The sequence below is a fragment of the Callorhinus ursinus genome, unplaced genomic scaffold (genome assembly GCF_003265705.2).
Source record: "Callorhinus ursinus isolate GAN/ISIS: 27379988/994484 unplaced genomic scaffold, GSC_fseal_2.0 scaffold19, whole genome shotgun sequence".
In the NCBI taxonomy this organism is placed as follows: domain Eukaryota; kingdom Metazoa; phylum Chordata; class Mammalia; order Carnivora; family Otariidae; genus Callorhinus; species Callorhinus ursinus.
This window is the reverse complement of record NW_027397081.1, coordinates 8,537,081-8,554,460: the sequence shown is the minus strand read 5'-3', so window position 1 is coordinate 8,554,460 and position 17,380 is coordinate 8,537,081. Positions and strand designations below refer to the sequence as shown.

At 48.5% G+C, this 17,380-nt stretch overlaps 1 long non-coding RNA gene across 3 annotated transcripts in view; it reads left to right on the top strand.

The window, feature by feature from the left end:
- Positions 1 to 5,075: 5,075 nt before the first annotated feature.
- Positions 5,076 to 17,380, top strand: part of LOC112840615 (uncharacterized) — a 28,011-nt gene continuing 15,706 nt past the window's right edge. For 2 of the 3 annotated variants that reach the window (XR_012381576.1, XR_012381578.1), the window contains exon 1: positions 5,076 to 5,163. This is a non-coding gene — a long non-coding RNA (uncharacterized lncRNA). Of the gene's footprint in view, positions 5,164 to 7,821; positions 8,031 to 17,151; positions 17,227 to 17,380 lie in introns of those variants that run through there. The other variant, XR_012381577.1, reaches the window with a different exon arrangement.

Sequence of the window (17,380 nt, the reverse complement as noted above, 5' to 3'; positions counted from 1 at the left end):
GACTTTCCTTAGGCCTTGAGGGAGAAACTCTGCCACTGAGGGAATTCTAGGTTTCCAAGGAAATCAACTCCTTTGCGGGAAATTGATTTTCATTCTGCTTTTGAGACTTTGGTGGCAGGATTGCAAATTGAAGATGTTTGCCTTTGGCTGCTGCAAGCCCAAGAAATGTCCTGATTGTGCCAATCAGAGTCCTTGTGAGGTCCCAGGGGACATGCTCTGTTAGGGCACATGCATTCTGAGTAAACTCTGGGAGGGTGTCAATTTTCCCACCCCCACCTGGGAGCTGCTGGGCCAGACCGGCCTGGGCCTGCCTGCCTCGGATGTAGTGTGAAACAGCGGAGGTAGGTAAGAAGCCCTGGGTGCTGGCCAACAGGGTAACTTCTGATCTGGTCCTTCTGATGCCAGTAGTGGTCATCATCTGGAATTCGGGTCAGCCTGGGCTCTTGGGGTCATGGGAAAACCAGTGAATCAGGATCTCTAGACCAGGAGCTGGGGTCTCTGAGCACGGAGGAGAATCCCTATCAGAAGAGAAACCACGATAAAGTATTAGGGCCCACATTGAAGATGGAGACCATTGTTCACCCACCACCACTGGAATTCAAATCTCCTTTGATATCCCCACCACATATGTCACGCATATTTCTAGTATATTCTCTATTGTGTGGTCTCCTGGAGGAGAGAAAGTGTTTTTCCAAAGAGCTTTGGTGACCTCGAGGGAGAAGAGGAGGTGCTAAGATCTTGAGGAGACATGACTGCTTGTGAGCCAGCCCTACCCCCTTCTTTTTTCACTATTTTTCATTTACCTGTCCTTCCCATTGGTCCTTCCCTTCATGGTTTCTTGGCTACTCTCATCTCTTTTTGCCTCGAACACCCCTTGCCTTGTTGGTGGGCAGAACGCAGGGCATAACTCCCATCCACTCCTCATTTCTTTCCCATCCCAGCATTCTCTTGTTGACTCCCTGGTTTTGGATGATGGCACCACCATTCTCTACGTCACCGGGCTGCGCAGCCCAGGAGAGCTTGGTGCTTTTCTTGCCCCACCTTCTATACCCAGTCAGTTCCCAAACTGAGTACGGTCTACCTGGGTAGTATCTCTTCCACTCGTGCCTTTATTCTCCTTCCTACCTGTTGCCCTGGTGTTGATCATTATATCTTATCTAGGCTGGACTTTCAATTTTTTCCTCTTTCTTCTTAAATTTGCTTTATACTCTGGGCCTAGATGCATCTTTCAAAAGCCTCTGATCATAAACTTGTGGTGTTACAAACTGTCACTAACTCCCCAGTGCCCACCTGAAAATCTTCAAACTATTTAGAAGGGCAACACTGGGGGTTACCTAGTCTCCTTTGCGGCCTTATCCTTGGAGGGACTGTAAGCTGTGAGGTCAGGGACCTTGTGTGCTTTGTCTACTGGTGTGTATCCCTGTGCTCTGCGCAGAGCCTCCAGATAGCACACGGGTCCTGTCCTACAGCAAGACCTCAGCAATGCTTGTAAACTTCTTCCCTGCACACAAATGCTGCTGCCTACCAGGAATCCTTAGTGCTTCCAAGAATACCCTTCATTTCCCCCACCTTCATCATTCCACATATGCTCCCTAGAATGAATGCCGTACAATCTGTTTGTTCTACTCCTACCAACTTTCCAAAGCCCAGCCCAAATCTCACCTCCTTCATGAAGCCCTCTATGATTCCCCAGAGAGACATGACCAACCCCTCTCTGAAATGCCATGGTGATTCTTACTCTCCCGGGGCACGAGGCATAGTTTGCCTTTATTTGAGGACTTCTCATGTCTTTCTTGAGCTACTTGAGGACAAGGATCTTTTTTATTCATCTTCTCAAGTACCTAATACAGTGTCTTCCTCTGGATATACTAAGTAAAATGTATTGAATTAACACACGAATACATATATCTTATCTGCAAGCCTATTTGATTAGTAACCACACAGTCTTACAGCTTTAATGATGATGGATGACTTTGAGGCCAATTAGCATTCATTTATGCTACCACCACTGGGGGCTGATTAACTCGAATAAAAGTGAACAAATTAGCATTTGTTGTTTTACAGCAAAAATTACGTCAAGGTGAATCCCATGCCAAGTTGTGAGGCACTGGGTTCCAGAAACTGGGGCTGTGGGTGGGCGATGCTTTGAAGTTGCACCCATGAGGACCTCCAGTATTCCCTCAGCTGGCTGCGCTCCTGGATCCTTTCGAAGATGCACTTCCTAGTGGCAGTCAGGCAGCAAACGCCCATCAAGTCCATGAGCCTGTGCTCATTCCTTCCACCTGCTTTGCTTCTCCAGTAAGCCTTTGTCTCACTAGCGTTGGTGGTTCTAGGTTGTGAAGATCTGGGGAGGGTCGCTCTGGTGAACTCAGTGCCTGGGGAGGGAGAGCAGGCCCTGCCTCAGAGGCTTGCTGGGTCCCAGTTTCCCTCCTCCTCAGGGTTCCCAGCTCACAGCCCCTCAGGAAAGTGACATCATAGGGGAGGAGCTGAGCTTTTATCCTGGTGCGTCACCTCAACTCTCCACGCCTCAGCGTCCAGGCGGTATCTGCTTTATGGGGAGGGGGTTGCGGAGGCATTGTGGAGGATTAAATGACATAACGAGTGTCCAGGTAGTCCGAGAACCAAGTGTGTTATACTCTCATTCATTTCATGGACATCGACAGTCCCTTAGAAGAGGTAGGCTTGGGTGGCAGTCAGCGTGGGCATTTAATGGAGTCACCTGGCACGCATAACTCTTTGAGGTTGGCACAGTTGAGGACCCTGGAACACATCCCATCGGTCTGGACCTGTGCTGGGTTAAGAGCCTGTCCTGGGTGTCATTTCAAGTTCTGCTTGAAGTTCTGTGTTGTCTGCGGGGCCTGGGCAGTGATACAAAGGGCTCTGCTTCTGCAGATCTACCAGATAAAGCTGCCATAATTTGGGAGTGGTGGATTGAGGGGGAGCTGGAAGATATTCCTGGAACCTAATTTCACAAAATGGTGACTGGGGGAGAGACACCCCACGAGCCTTCCTGGGCCGGTCCCCATGGTGAGCTCTCTGTAGGGGGAGCTCTGTCACTGTGGTGCTTCCTCTTGCTGCAACTGGGGGGAGGAGAGTCTGTCTAGGGGTCCGAGGAGGGGCTTGGGGAGTGGCCATGTGTACTACTCTTCTGTAGACATGTGCTGAAGAGTAACTAGGTCAAGAACTGTGGGCTGCAAGAGCCTCAGCTGGGAAAGAAGTGGAAATCCACTGTGTCTAGTGCCCAGGGGTTGGAAGGGTGCTTTGGGTTAAACACACAAAGAAAATGCAAAAATATCCCAACTTAGAGTGTCCTAGTTAGTGAGGAAGAGATGGAGGGGTGGAGCTTCTCTAAGACTGGAGCTGCCACACATCTACCTGCTAGAGTTGCCCTCGCTCCCTCGCACAGGGCTGCCTGTGTGGACAGGCTGCAGGGGGCCCGACACAGTGTCTTGAGTTCCTGAGTGTGTGCCCTGTGTGGGTGCCCGTGTCTGTGCTTCCTGAGCAGCCCTCGCAGAGCTCCCGGGGCCTGGCCCTGGCCGATCTGCTGCACCCAAAGGCAGGAAGCTTCTAAATGAGAATGTTTCCAAGTGGCAACAGGCCCTTGACTCAGGTTGGCTGTCTTCCTGTGCACCCAGCCCCCAGCCCCCAGCCTCAGACTAGGAAGAGGTGAGGATAAGGTAGACATCCTTCCTTCCAGTGCCCTCCCCCCCTGCAGTGGCCGTGAGCATTTAGGGGGAGAGATCGTGTGTGCACGTGTGTGCCTAGGACGTGCCAAGTGGTGGGGGTGGGCAGTGTGGACGTCCAGCTCCTGCAGAAGGTCTGAAGCTCAGATGGAACTTACCTTTTCCCTCTTGCAGGATGCCACAGCCATTTCTCCATCTCTGTTCCACACTAGATGAGGTCCTGGGAAGCCCGAGGGTGGGATGAGAGGTCTGTCATCAGTCCTGCATGTGTGTGAGATGAGACTGTGTGGTGTGAATTCAGGCTTTGGAGCAGGAGGGGGCCTGGGCGGTGTCAGGGGCTGCCCACGGGAACCATTTCTCACAGGCAGCTGGGGAGGAAGCCCAGCAGGAGTGAGGCAGTGTGGACTCGTCCAGAACTGCTCTACCCTTACTGGTGACTTCTGAGACAGTCTTTGAGCCTTGGACATTAAAATCGAGATTGAGATTGGGGTGCTAGGGATGATAGTGGGCTCAGAGGTGGGGGAGGGATTTGCTGGACTTTTTTCTGAAGGTCTCTGGGCTTGGAAGTATCTTCCCTGTATCCCTCCTCCTTGGGGTCAGAGACAAGACCAGCTTGGGACAGTTTAGGGGGAATCCTACCAGATGGAGGGATTAGAGATTCCCTTTGGGTGAGTGGACAAAGGGCCATGTTTGTGATGTAATTTACAGTGAACCACTGAGTTTCAGAGATGGAAAGAGGCCGACCCCTAGCAGCTTTGTGCTCTGTAAATCCTGTGAGCTTGGCCTCAGTGGTACGATAAAAGAAAGTGGCCGTGACCTGCCATACCTCCCCACCTTTTGCAGGCCTCAGTGTGTAGCACTGCTGGAGAAGTCAGCCTCACTCTCTCTTTCCTGCAAGCCGAGTGGTCTGGAGCCATTTAACGTACGGCCCATGTGGGAGCCCACGGGGACGTCTTGCCCTTCTGTACACCCAAGTGCAAACCTAAACTTTATCTTTGCAGATCAGTCGGCTAGCTCTACTCACTAGAAGCAGAGTAACCTCTTGAATTGTCCAGATGAGAGTTTTTGGATTGTGAGGGACCCAACACACGTTCAAGTCATTAGACGAGAGAGGAGGCCTGAGTGCTCTTTCCAACCTCAAGGCCTTTACACATGGCGCTCTTTTTTATTTTCTTGGCATATTCTCCACTACCCATACCCCATCCTTTTATCTAGGCAATTCCCATGCATTCTTCAACGTCCAGCCTAGGTGTCACTTCCAAGGAAGCCTTCCCAGACTGCACAGCCTGGGTTCTGGCATCATCGTCAAAGCTCTTGGTGGCATTTGCCACAATTATAAATACTTTGAATTGTGTGACTGATTGTTTTCTTTTCCCTCTTGTAGAATGTAAGCCTCATGAGGCTAGTGCCTGAGAGTTTGTTTACCACCCATCACAGTGGCTGGCAGATGTTGGATACTCAACAAAGAAGAGCTGAATGAGTGAGTAAATGGGGTCACAGGTCGCCAGTGGAATCTCTCCCACCTCCTGGCAGACAGACTCCTGTCTCAGATTGTGTGGATGCTGTTTTCTGTTCTTATCTATTGAAGGGGAGAGCCAAAGGTGGGCTAAGTCTACCTGCAGCTCCTGTGAGTTTTGAGGCTTAGTTCTTGTGAGATGATCTCTAGTCACATCCCCTCTTGTTTTATCTCCCGCAAAGTCTCTGCTAAGTTAGGGTCCACTCCCTACCATGCTCACTGCCTTCTTTCTCCCCATTCTTAGCTTCTGCGTGAAAAAATGTGGCTTTCTCCAGGTGAACCCCAGAATGCTACGTGGCCCTGGTAAGGTTGTTGGCTATTATCTCCTGATACAGCTCCAGAGCTAGAGCTTCTTAGCTTGGTCTACCCTGCCTTTGATGCAATTTCAGGATGAGATTGAGGATCATGTTGTCTGGACCAGTCGATGGTTTTGGAAGACATTTTAATACCTATTGAAGAAGTCCACATCTGGTTTTTGCAAGTCTTCCAGAACTTTGTACCTTGAGACCTGGCTCAGGGGTGGCTGGGAAGCCTGCCTGTAGACTTCCCTTCCTCCAGAGGACTGACTTTGGCTTACAGGCTGAGCTCTGAGAACCTCGAGGCCACGCTCGCTGTGTGTAGTGGGCATGCTCCAGCTCCAGTCCCGCCCTCACCTGCCTGTGCTGAATCAGCACTCCCCCCTCTCTCCCCTCCCCCAAGATACTCCCCCAGTATCTTGGCATTGTGCAAGCCCAGCTAAGCCAAATCTGGTTACAATGAGTCCGTTCACCTGGAAGCTTGTATCCCGTACTCCTTTCCAATGTGACGTTTAGCCAACTGGCACCCAACAGTAAAGAACATCCTTGGGAACCGAGGCTGCTGAGGACCTAGGACCTGGCACAAGCCAATAGCAAGGGCCATGTTGAGGAGGGGAAGGTCGTTCTGCTGCCAGGACTTTCTTTTTGCTCCATCTTGGTTCCTGTCCAGCAGCACATGGCTCTGGCTGGCAGTTAGCAATCCACTGCTGGTGCTTGTTGCTGGCTTGGCTCTCCTCCATCTAGCCGGGGTGTTTGGACCTTTTTTTCCAGTTTTGCTTATGAGCTGGGGAAGCGAGCCAGTAGGTTTCTTTGCAAATTGTCTCTGTTGCTGTCATTTTCCATCCTAGTCACTAGGGGTGTCTGTCTCTTTATTTCCTCTACATTGACACCGCTCTTGCCCTTGACTTGAATACAGAAACTTGGGTAGCACCAGTGGGGAGGGGAAGGGCTGAGGGGGCACATATAAGAGGTGGGGGTGGCCAAATGTTTACATTTGGTCATCAGTGATAGACGAAGCCTTGAATGTCCAGGGTTGTAAGTCATCCAAGGAGGGAGGTAGTCACGGACCTATTTCTTGGCCCCTGGATCGATTGGTTGTGGCCTTTGTCAGGAACTCTCTGCGACATCTGTGAGCATCAGTGTTGATGTCTGTTATGGGCTGAATTATCCCCCCGCCCCCCGCCGCCACACCAACTCATATGGTGAAGTCCTAATCACCAGGACCTCAGAATATGTCTGTATTAGGAAATCAAGACTTTAAAAAGGTAATTAAGGTAAACTGAGGTCATCTAGGTGAGCGCTGATCCATTAGGACTGGTGTCCGTATCAGAAGAGGAGATTAGGACACAGACAGGCGTGGAGAAAAGACCACGTGAAGACAAGGAGGATAAGGTGGTCATCTGCAAGCCAAGAGAGGAGCCCTGAGAAGAAACCTTACCGATATCCTGGTCTGAGACTCCCAGCCTCCACTAGTGTGGGAAAATGAACTTCTGTAGTTTGAACCATCCAGTCTGTGGTACTTTGTTATGGCAGCCTGAGCAAACTAGTACAACCTCCTCCAGCAATAACAGAGAAGGTTTGCAGAAGGGCTAAGGGAGCAGTAGATTGAGTAGACGATCCCATTTTGACCATTTCTCCTTGGGCTCTCAAGATTGCTGGTCCCTCAGCCTTCTCCATTACTTCTTCTTCATGCAGCCACCAACCTCATCTTGTTTGGGTGGTTAGCCAAATGAATATCATCATTAGTGGCTAATAATTGAAGCATTTCTCTTCTTCTGTTATTTCTCCTTGTGATACGAACTGCAGAATCTGAGTGTCACCCAGCATGGCTGGTCCTGCCCTCTGGAAGCTCACGTTCTATGGGGAAGAAAGTCATGAAGACCATTTCAGTGCTGTGTGGCAGGTGCCACGAGAGTGGTCAGCAGAGGGATATGGGACCACGAAGGAAGACAACCTGAGGTTGCCTCGGGAGGTAGCAGAAGGCTTGCTGGAGGTGATGGCAGAGCAGAAAGCCTGTTGCCCTAGGAAGGCAGAGACTTGGTCTTGTTCACCTGTTGCCCTAGGAAGGCAGAGACTTGGTCTTGCTCACCTGTTGCCCTAGGAAGGCAGAGACTTGGTCTTGCTCACCTGTTGCCCTAGGAAGGCAGAGACTTGGTCTTGCTCACCTTCCTTCACTCATGGAGTCCAGCCCAGTGCTTTGCACACAGTAAGTGCTCATCTAGTCCGCTGGGTGAATGACACTCTCAAAATCCCTTCCAGCTTTATGACTCCATAATTCTATGACCTCAGAGGCCCATGGCTGTCAGGTGGTGGAAGGTGCCACTGGCAGACAGCATGAAGATGAGCAGATATGGGGTTTTGTAGCGTGCAAAATCATTTATGAGCAATTAAACTGGACGTGGGGGAGGAGAGCATAATGAGCTTCCCTCCTTAGCATTTCTGGGTGCATCCTCAGGCGTAACAACAGGAACTCAGCCAGTGCACCTGCGCCACGTGCACGATCAGAGGCGATGTCTCATTCTCCACAGAGCAAAGGTTGGTCAAGCTCCTCACAGCTGTTTCCCAGGGAGAGGAAAGCCCCTAAGTTCCCAGGCAGTGTAAACTGACCGTGTGTTTATAAAATATGTGCTGTGGCCCAAGCACATGAAAACGCCTCCGACGCATGCAGCGAGCAGGGAGCCAGGATGCTTGGGTGCAGGGCGGAGAGCGTGGGAAAGAGAAGGGAGGAATGCCAAATCCGCGTGGCTCTCCTTTGGAGAACACCCAAACGGATCTAAAACTGAAGTTGAAAAAATAACAAACATACAAGCCTTTTGAAAATAAATTGTGCCCAGACATCTTTTAAGGCTGAGTGGTTGACCCCTAGACGGCGCAGACCACCCAGCGACCCAAATGAGGGGCAGCTCCCACTCCCTTCCCGAGGCTCCCAAGATCTTAGATTAAAACCCTTCCTGCCCTGCTCTGCAATATGGAACTGAAAGAGCCCACGAGTAAGAGGACCGGAGAGTGAGGAGGGCTGTCGCCCCACTCTCTGCAGGCAGTGGGGTGCCTTCAGATGCGCTGTTTTGTTTCACGCCGAGCTGAGCTCACCTGGGAGATGACCTTGTGACAAGAATACCAGGCTGAGTCTAGATCAGCGAAGAGAGGACAGGAAGAGAAGTGGAGGCAGCCATGCGAAGCAGTGACTGGCAGAAACCGAGGCAGAACGGCCGGTGAGCCTCAGTTTTAACCCTCAGTCAGAGTCAGCAAAGCTCTGACGAGGGCAAGTCCTTGTCGTTAATCTCTCGGTCTGTAAAAAAGACTGGTTCACACCCAGGGACCTAAGGCAGAGGAGTTGGAGTTGCCAAACTCTGTCCAAAATGTAGGCCCACCCTCCGGCTGCACGGCACCTGGGTCTCCTCAAGGCTAAACCAACAGATGGCAAACTGCGTGCACTCTGGCCCCCGTAAGGGCTCATGGGAACTTGGGAAGGGCTGGGGCACTGGCTTCCCCAAAAGCCTACTCTGAGAGAGGTCACTGCGGGCCCAGTGAGGCTACTGATCTGGGGAAAAACAATCGTAATGATGATAAAAATAATAAGGATGACTACTGTTTATTGAGCACTTTGTAGGCTCAGATGTTGTGCAAGGCATAGACGATGTGTCATTTAGTCCTATCAAGGATCATTATTAATCTCTTTCTACATTTGAGAAAATGAGACCCAGAGAAGTCAAATGGTTTCTCAAGGTCACAAAGTACATGGTGGAGCCAGAATGCAAATCCAGGAGCTCTGACCCCAAAGCCCATGCTCTTAAGGGTCACCCTGTCTTGCACTGGGCAAATATGTTCTATGCCTTCTGGGGTTCCGGGCTGTGCTTGGAAGAGGGCGTGAATATTGAATTAGAACCAAGGCATGCTCTGGACTTACCTGAGGACCTGAAGGGTTCCAAATTATTCCATCCCATTGGCATGGTTGATGGCTTCTCAAATCTGTTCTTCTGACCTGACTTTGGGAAGCCAGAGTCATCTGAGGCCTGGGGTGGGGTGTGTATGTATGGGAACCCCAAGCGAGGGGCACTTGTTACCTGGGATTAAATGTAATAATACATCTAAGAAGAGTTCACAGGTCTTTCCATCCAGGATCCCGGAAAGGAACCAATGAAGACTCTGTAGACTCAGACTATACAACCCCATCCCCGCAACCAGGACCCATGATCAGTAATGCCCCAACTATCCCTTCCCCACACACTCTAAGCCTGTCTCTCTTAACACCTGGACATGCTACGTTGCCCAGAATGAAAAATGTCCTGAAGCTTAGCAACAAAGGAGCTGCCACTTTCCACTGCATTTTGAACCTTTGGGCCTCTGGCTCTTCTATATATCCTCCACCCCCACCCCTACCCTCAGCCCCCAGGACTGCCATATGCATCCCTTCCAGCTCTGCCATCAGGTGGACCTCATCCTGGAGGCCAAATTTTCTTCCTTGTTTAATGTGGATGTGTCTTGGGAGGCTGTTGGGCTGGCCATTCAGGCCATTTCCAAATCACATGGGACCTCAAGCCATACTCCCTTCCTTTTTGAACACGTGCTATTTTGAACACCAGGAGATACAAGGGAATCCCGACCTCCCTCTCTCTCTCTCTCTCTCTCCCCCTCGCTCCCGACCTCTCACTCTCCCTCCTTCTTTCTCTCCCTCTCTGTCTTCCTCTCCCTTCCTGCCTCCACCCCCCACCTCTCTGTACCCTCCGTGGCCTGATCTCTGGGACCTAAAGTCAGGAGGGCATGATTCTTTTTAAAATAAAGGAGAAATTTCTAATTCTTTTACTCTGGTCCTTTCAAGCTGTCTGTGCAGTGCTATCTTTTACGCTCATGTTCTCGGATTTCTCAGTAAACTTTAGCATCCTAGGGACTGGTATTACTAGCTGCCAGCTTACAAAATAAAAGGAGCCTGTAGAGGAATGGAGGTAGAGGAGAGGCCTGGAGGCAAGGAGTGATCAGAATGAGGCTTCTCTCCTCTTGGGCTGGTGGAACTTGCTGGTCGTCAGCAAACTAGTCACAAGGTTTTACTGAGTGAGGCTAATTCTGCATTGTGCTCTGTGCAACGCAGGGTGATACCACCTCTACGTCCAGAGGAGTCTGAGAGGAGTTAGTCCGTATCTTGGGGCATCTTGCAACTAGAATCCCATTTCGGAGCCAGCTGGCTCACAGGTTCGTGCGCATGGCCCCGTATGCTTTTTAGCTGTTTCTCTGAGGCTATGTGACTTTCCATTCTCCTGTCTTTCCAGAGCCTTCCGCTCCCCTCTTCCCAGGCCCCTGGAAGAGTTGCTCACTGAGCTCTCCTTTAGGCGCTCATATCCCCCCCAACCCTGTGGGGCTGGGGAACGTGGCAGCTTCTCTAGCAACCTCCAGTTTGAGTCTCCCCCTGTGAGGTACTGAGTTGGCAGCTCATGCAAATCACTTTTGCCTGGAGACCTTCTGAGAAGAAAGGGAAGCTCAGAAGCACTGATCTTGCTCTGTGTTTTTCTTTGCTCCTGCTTTCAAGTGGCCTGGATCTCATTACAGATACTGAAATGGGGTGTGATTCTGGGGAGGCGTCTGAGAAATGGGAACTTGGCTTGTGTGTTGCTTTTGAGGGTCGCTGGGAGAGAACCACAAGCCTGCCCAGATCTTATCTCCTCAGGAAGGGGCAGGAAAACAACACAGCAGAACAGTTGCCCAGATGAGAACTTCACCTAGCGTCTTCACACCACACGCCCATGTGTGGTGGGGCTGCCATTTCTCATGAAGGCAGAAGGGGACGGTGAAGTATGGCAGGGATTCCCTCGGCCCTGGGGGGCGGGGCACAACTGGGCGAGGAAGGGACTGTCAGGGCTACTGTGGGGGCCAGCCCATGTAGTGATCAGAACTGGCCACCTCCACGCCATCTGTGGTCTCCACGGACTTGGGAGAGGCTGGGCTGCTTTCCTTCTCCAGAACAGGTCCCCTCCACCACCAGATGCTTATGAAATGCACAGTGTGCCTGCCTTGGGGTCTGGGGAATCCAATTAACTAGCAGACAGTCCTGGCCCATGTGGAACTTGATAAAACTTGAGTGGGGACGCCAACTACAAATAGAGGAAAAGTTAAATAATGCATAGCACACACACACACACACACGCGCGCGCGCGCGCGAGAACCGTTACAAGTGGTACATGACTAATTGGCAAATGAAAGACGCGTTTGCTCTCGGTTTGCTCCCACACTGACATTTCGCCGAACGCAGAACAGAAGGATAGCACAGTGCGGCTGCTAGCTGAGCTGGGGGAGGGCGGGGGAGGGGGCGCCCAGAGGGGGCAGCACGTCGCGGCTGGGGCCACCTCAGCACGTGCCCTCTGCAATGTCAGAAGGACTCATGTTCTGAAGTGGGTTCGGAGCCACCTGTGCTGTGCTCTCAAGACCCTGGTTGTATCTTCCTACCAGACAACAATCAGACCTGCTCACATCTGCTGGGCTTCTTTCCATCCCTGCTGCCGGAGCCTTCCTCCACTGCTCCCTGGGGCCCCCTTTGGTTCGGGGTCTCGGGGTCTCTTCCTCCGGCTTTCAGGACCGTGCCGGCAGCGTTGCTTGCCATTGTGTCCGCCAGGCCACCACCCCCCCCAGGCTCTTCAGATGGCCCCCCACAGAAGCACCTGTGCTCTGGAGGCAGGATGCCCCGGGCACAAACCCTGGTCCCACCATGGGCTGCTGTCCCAGTCGCCTGACCTCTATGAGGATTGGTTTTTCTCATCCAAAGTGTGGCAACTACTCTCCACCCGTGGGGTCTTAGGAGTATGATGGTAATAATGCTTGTGAAGGGATTAGCATATTTTGAGCCCTCAAAAGGAGAGACTATTACGTTGTTTTATAACCACAGCTTTCTCTAACTTATCTTGTCAGATAGAATCACTTCCTCCTTGGTATCACTACAGAATATTATAATAATATGTAGTTATTTTAATAACAGTATATATAATAATATGCTGTATGTAGGCCATATGCTATATATATATTATATACTTAAGGGTGTTGCTATATAGTGTATGTTCCCTATTCTATATGTAGTGTATACTATGTATATGCTATAAGTTTCATAGTATATAAATATATAATATAATATGATCATAATTATGGTAATATGATACCTAACTTTTATTAAATGCTTACTGTGTACACTGTATGTATTATTTCATTCATTCAATTGTACGTATTAATTCACTGAATCCTGACAATGTACATGAGAAATTTTTGTAGGTGAGAAACTGAAGCACAGAGGAGTTAAGCAACTTGTCCAAGGATATGAAGTTAGGAAGAGGAAGAGCACGATTTGAAACGAGAGAGGCCGGCTTGGGTCGTAGGGTTTGCTGTACGTGCACTTTGCATCCGTCCCTGGGCTGCGGGTCTCATGGGGCGCTGCCCGTGTCCGGTGCATTTTCGTAACCTTCTTGCTCAAGGCTTGCAGTGGTCTTGGAATGCCCATTCAGGCAGATGCCAGCAGCAAACAGGGCTTCGGTAGCTAATAGCTGGGAAGGGAAGACACTGGCTTCTTCGTGCCCAGGTGCCCACAGCCCTGGTCTCCTGCTCATTTCAACCCAGCTAAACAGGCTCTCTCCAAGCCTGGCAGCAGATGGCAGATTTTTTTTATTCCCCCCCAGGGAAAATCACTTAGAGTATATAAGGCACACTGTCACGAGACAAAATGACCACCAAGCTCATTAGAATAAGAAAAGCTGGAGGTTCATTTTGCAGTTAGGGACTGCATTAGAAAAGTCAGCAGAGGTGAGGTGCTGAGCACACGCATGGCTTTAATCATGGGGTGGTCCAACAGTAAAGAGAGATGATCCTTGGGACACTAGCTAAGGAGACAGCCTGCTGGGGAGACAGCCTATCCTGAGCCATCTGCCCAGGCCCTGCTCGGGGCACAACAGGGCCAGACTGTCATCCTAAGGTCATTATCTGTACCATCATCAAGAGACAAGAATGGTGCAATGTAATGAGTTCAGATGGTTAACAAGTCACTGATGTCTTCTGATCTTAAATTTCCTCTTATCTACAGTGAAGATAGTAATAAAATCCGTCTCAGGGGTTTGTTGGAAGAAAGGGAAACATCGTGAGTTGTGAAGAGTGGTGAAGATACCTTGTATCTTCCAGTGCTTTAATAATAATGATTATAAGTGAAGATAATAGCAGTAATAACATCTAACCTACCTACAGCACTTGCTATGAAGCTCTCCTAAGTGCTTTATATATATTACATATATTATATATAAAAATAAAATATTTAATATGTAATATATACTATTTAATATATTATATATATTAATCTATAATATATATTATGATATATTATATATATTTAATCCTCACAACAGTCTTATGAGACAACTAGGAGTATTATATCCATTTTACAGATGAAAAACTGAGGCACAGGGAAGTTAAACAGTTGTCCAAAGTCACACAGCTGGTAAGCAGCACAGCCGGCATCCGAATGCAGGCGATCTGGCTCCCAATCTGTGCTCTTAATGGCCATGTGGTTAAGCGGACTGTGAGCATGCGCATCGGTAGAGCGCGCCTCCATCCATCACCTCAGGTATCCTCCTTGCTCCCTGAGTAGGGGAACTCTTTGGCACGGAGGAAATCGGACCATTCTTCACGCTGAGCTGAGTCTACTTCTTGGAGAAGGGTCTTGAGTCTCTTCACAGCCCTGACCTGGGAAAGCTTTCCTGACGCGTGCAGGAAAATATCAAGGGGGTCATCTTGGTTCTTGTAGGAAGGCCAGATAATCTCTCTGAACTGTCTGGGTCCTCACTGTTCTGACGCCTCGGTGTCTATCAGAGTCCCCGGGAGCTGCCCCTGGCAGCAGTGGAGATGCCTCAGCAAAGCAGGTCACAAAAATTCATTAGGCACTGACATCACGCCCGCTCGATGCAGGAACCAGGGGGCAGGACGCATACAAGAAACAGGATTATTTATGGTCTCCATTCACGAGGAGTTAGAAGTCAAGTTGGAAAGATCAAACAGAGGAAAGAACAGATTAAGATGACAAGACAATACCGTTGGGTAACAGTGTGATAACACACAAAATTGTTCAGTCTTGCCAAGATAACTGTGGGAGGTGAATGGAACATGTCGCTAATTGTGTCCTCCTGCATGTCTTGTTTTGTTTTTTCTCTCAAAGTTCTAAGTTTTCTTAGGGACACCGTCCCCAGCATGGGTGACCTGTCTTCCTTTCCCAGAGAAGAAAAGGAAATTCCTTGCAAAGCACATTTTTCACGCAGCAACTCCCTTCATGTTCATCCAGATGTGTCTCTGTCCCTTCCTACGTATTTCTTCGATAGAGCTGGAAGAGAAGGCAATTGGACTGTTGCCCCTGAGGAGTAACAGTTCTAGTGCCGTGAGCAGAGGAGACTTGAGGCCAAGGGGTCAATTCTGTCGATGGCTGCCCCCTACTCCTTTCTTTTTGTGCTCTTACCTCCAGGGACCCTGGAACGCTTCCTACCCTGGAAACCTAGGGTGCTCCAGCCAGGGCACCATCTTAAGTCTTTGGTGGGCTTCAGCCCACCATCACCAACGATATCATCACTGTCATTGTCATCTTCATTGTCACCATCATCATCTTCATCTAACCAGTACCTCCCATGTCCCATTCCCTTAGGGTCTTTCTCATCTATCGCCTGGCTAATCTGATAAATATCGTGTTCTCACAGTGTGGCAATGGCTTAATTTGTTACCCCACTCAGATTACATCTCTGTGCAAGTTTTCAGAGGAAAGGGAGTAACTTGCTGGAAATCTGTGCTGACCATGTTAGTCCCTGTGGTGGGACAGCAAGGGCATTCGTTTTGGTTGGATGGTCTTTCGGATGTCCCTCAGACCACCTTCTCGGCAGCTGTTAGGTCTTTCCCAGAGATAAATTCTTCCACTGAGTTCTTCCTGTTTTCCCATGAATAACAATGGCAACAGAGCCGGTAAAGGAGACCTTAGCCCACAAAAATCATTTTCCTTTTCCCCATTAATTATAGCATCATGATAAAGAGAAGATCATTTCAATTTTAGTCTCTAATAATGGGAGTGCCTGGAGGAGAACAACAGAAATGTTTGAGGTTGGGATTCTGAAGCCTAAAAAGCAGAGTTAATTACCTTTGGCATCCCAGATGGATTTCTGTGTACACAATTGTGTTTCATCTTTGTAACCCGCGGCTCTACTTTGAGCGTTTCTGAGGTAGAGAAATTACCTGTGTTGTGTCCAGAGTCATGCCCTGGTTAAGAGCTTGTACGAAGATGGACAGAAATACCACTTGGGGCCTCCAGCAGAGAAGCCCTCCTCTGGAGAGATGTTTCTGTGGTGATTCACAAGGGCAAAGGGACTCTTTTGGACATTTTTGCTTGGGGGGCTCTCCCGAGAAGTTCCACTCTGCAAAGGGGGGTTCAGTTCCGTTGAATTTCTTCACCGAGTCAACACAGATTGCAATGTGGAAATGAGTGTGTAGAGACATTTCCGATGTGGGATTTCTTTTTTTCCCTTTGGATGCAAACACACTCAGACCTTTGTTCACAATGTGGATTCTGAAAAGCCATGGAAGGCAGAGTGGGAGGACGTTCCAGGTATGGCAGGGGAACACTTAGCCCAAACACAGCACATGCCAACTTGCCTCAAGGCTCAGAGACCGAGGGCTTCTCTGCAGCAACCCCTCTTCCTACACACTCACCCAAAAGGAACTGGAAGGCATCCCCTTGGCTTGTACATGAGGCTTGATTCATTCATCCACTGAACAAATATTTATTGAGCGTCAGCTAATGCCAAACCTATTCTAGGTGCGGGAATACAGCGGCAAACAAAAATAGGCAAAAATCCCTACTGATATAAATTTCACTTTTCCTCCAATTGGCTTAATATTGTTATTTTGCTTTCTTTGATTATATATATATATATAAGCACCTGTATTTTTCATATACATGTATGTATATCCTTAGATTTTATATGTGACTCTTAAATTTCTCAGATTTATATGAAATCCATAATAAAAATGTAAATATATTTATATGTAAGTGAAAAAATATTATAAATACATCTTCTCAGATTGTATGCTCCAAAAGTCAAGGGTTGGGCTTATCAAACTATCTTTGTACAGTCTAGAATATCATCATTCACTTACTTTTTCATTCATTCACTCAACACATACTTTCTGAGTGTCCGTTTTGAGTTAGGTGATGGTGATACTGTGATGAACAAGACAGAAAATCTCTCATACAAATTACAGTGTAATTTAGCAAATATGGAGGCAAAGATAGTGACGCCATGGTTTTCTGATGTACAAATCTCAAATCTTACGTCTGAAAAGATGTACCTTATGTCCAAAGAATAATGCCATATTTATTGTTACTTGACACATTTTCAGCATTAATGACTTTGCCCACACCATGTATAGTCTTTTTTTTTTTTTAGCTTTTTATTTTAAGACAATTTTAGTTATATAGAAGTGTTGCAAAAATAAAGTACAGAGGATTCCCGGATACCCTTCACTCAGCTTACCCTAATGTTAAGATCTTATATAACTGTGGTACATTTATCAAAATGAAGAAATGAACATTGGTATAATACTATTAACTAGATTACAGACTTTAAGTTTCTCCAGTTTTTCCATTTTTTTTTTTCTTTTCCAGGATCCATTCCAGGATACCCCATTGCATTTAGTCATCAAATCTCAGGAAAGCTTGGGGACTCATTCATACTAGCATGTAAATGACTGATTCCACTACAAAATATTAGTACTTTAGAAGGACCACTACTTTTCTTTTTTTTTAATTTTTTATTGTTATGTTAATCACCATACATTACAGCATTAGTTTTTGATGTCGTGTTCCATGATTCATTGTTTGTGCATAACACCTA